The 1,758-nt window shown below is 37.1% G+C and overlaps 1 protein-coding gene across 1 annotated transcript in view; it reads left to right on the top strand.

Annotated features, from left to right (window-relative positions):
- Positions 1–1,758, top strand: part of LOC119414869 (contactin-associated protein-like 2) — a 391,521-nt gene that overhangs the window by 146,891 nt on the left and 242,872 nt on the right. The window lies entirely within an intron of this gene.

A 1,758-nucleotide genomic window follows, 5' to 3' on the forward strand; every position in this document is an offset into this window, starting at 1 on the left:
GTTACCTCTGCTTGTCAGACTGGCCCCCTCCCTCTCGGTTTTCAAATGCCATTTAAAAAACCACTACTATTCAGTGGCTTTCAACACCAGAGGATCTGTGTTTTGAACCTCTACGTTCCACAATGGTTTGTCGTCATACTTATTATCTGCATTGTTGTTATGTCTATATTCTGATTTACTTCATTATGTATATTGCTTTGTGTGTTGTCTGTTGTTCTTTCTGTATAGCACTTTGGTTGGCCTTGTCGCTGTTTTAAGTGCTCTATAAATAAAATGGTATGGTATAAGTCAGGCTCTAGTGAAATTTTTTTAAGTTGCCTCATTTGACGGGACTAGAGATAGTAGAAGGAAGGGTAGTTTGAATTTTCTCTCTAATTGAAATAATTTTATAAAGAATCTCATGAAGTCATCACTACTCATAGTTGTAGGGATAAATGATTCAACAGAAATGGAAATTTTAATTAGTCTAGCAATAGTACATAATGTTTAGTAAACATAAACCTAGAGTTATTTTTATTCTCCTCTATTAAAAATGAGTAATATAAAGTTCTAGCTTTATGGAGAGCTTTTTTATATGTTAGCAGACTATCTTTCCAAGTTAAATGAAATTCTTCAACATTAGTAGAGCGCCATTTTCTCTCCTGGTTTCTAGGTGCCTGCTTTAAAGTACGTAACTCAGAAGTGAACCAAGGAGCCAGTTTTCTCTGATTGATTACTTTCTTTTTCAGTGGAGCAATTTTATCAAGTGAAGTTTGCATTGAAGTTGTAAGATGATCAACTAGATGATCTAAGTTTCTGCTCTCGAATGCATTACTCTGCAAGACAGAGGAAAACATTGATGGAAGAGATTGTTTAAATTTGGTTACAGCATTTTCTGATAAGCACCTGCTGAGATGAAATTTACTCTCAGTGACTGTGTAGTCATTTAATGTAAACTCAAAGGTTATTAAAAACTGGTCGGACAGAATAGGATTTTGAGGAACTATTACCAAGTCCTTAATCTCTATGCCATAGGTCAGAACTAAATCAAGAGTGTGATGATAAGAATGAGTAGATGTGCGGACATTTTGGGTAAAACCAAATGAGTAATAAATTATTAAAGGTTATGCTTAAGCTATCACTTAACATCTAAATGAATATTGAAATTACCCATTATGATGACTTTATCAGTATTTAATTGTAAGTCAGTTAAGAATTCTGAGAATTCAGACAAAAACTGAGAGTAAGCGCCTGGTGGACGATATATAACAACTAGTAAAAGTCTAAAAAGGTTAAATCTGGTCCTCTGGACATTCAAAAAAACAAAACAAAGCAAAACAACAAAAAAATGTAGAAACATTTCGTCTCTCATCCAAGAGACTTCCTCAGTCTGAGGAGCTGTATTCAGCTCAGTCTCTTAAATAGCACCTTCTCAGAGTGGATCAACCAGTTTTGCTGCTGACAACCAAAACCAGCTGATCACATGCTCAAGAAGGACCATCAGCATAACAATGGATCATTAGCACACTGATGGCTGTTTACTGTTCACAGAGGGCTGAGTGATACTAGCAATCACAGCATTGTAAGAGGGGGACAGTTGAACCCGGAGGCCTCCACCCCTGTTTAACGATGGACGATTTCTTTTCACAAAGATGGCCTCCTTTACTCCTCTCTCAAACCATCGTTCCTCTCTGTCCAGGATGTGCACATCTTCATCCCTGAAAGAGTGACTGCTGGCCTGGAGATGAGTGTAGACCACAGAGTCCTGGCCTGATGATG

The sequence above is a fragment of the Nematolebias whitei genome, chromosome 9 (assembly GCF_014905685.2).
Source record: "Nematolebias whitei isolate Nwh7 chromosome 9, NemWhi1, whole genome shotgun sequence".
Taxonomy (NCBI): Eukaryota; Metazoa; Chordata; class Actinopteri; order Cyprinodontiformes; family Rivulidae; genus Nematolebias; species Nematolebias whitei.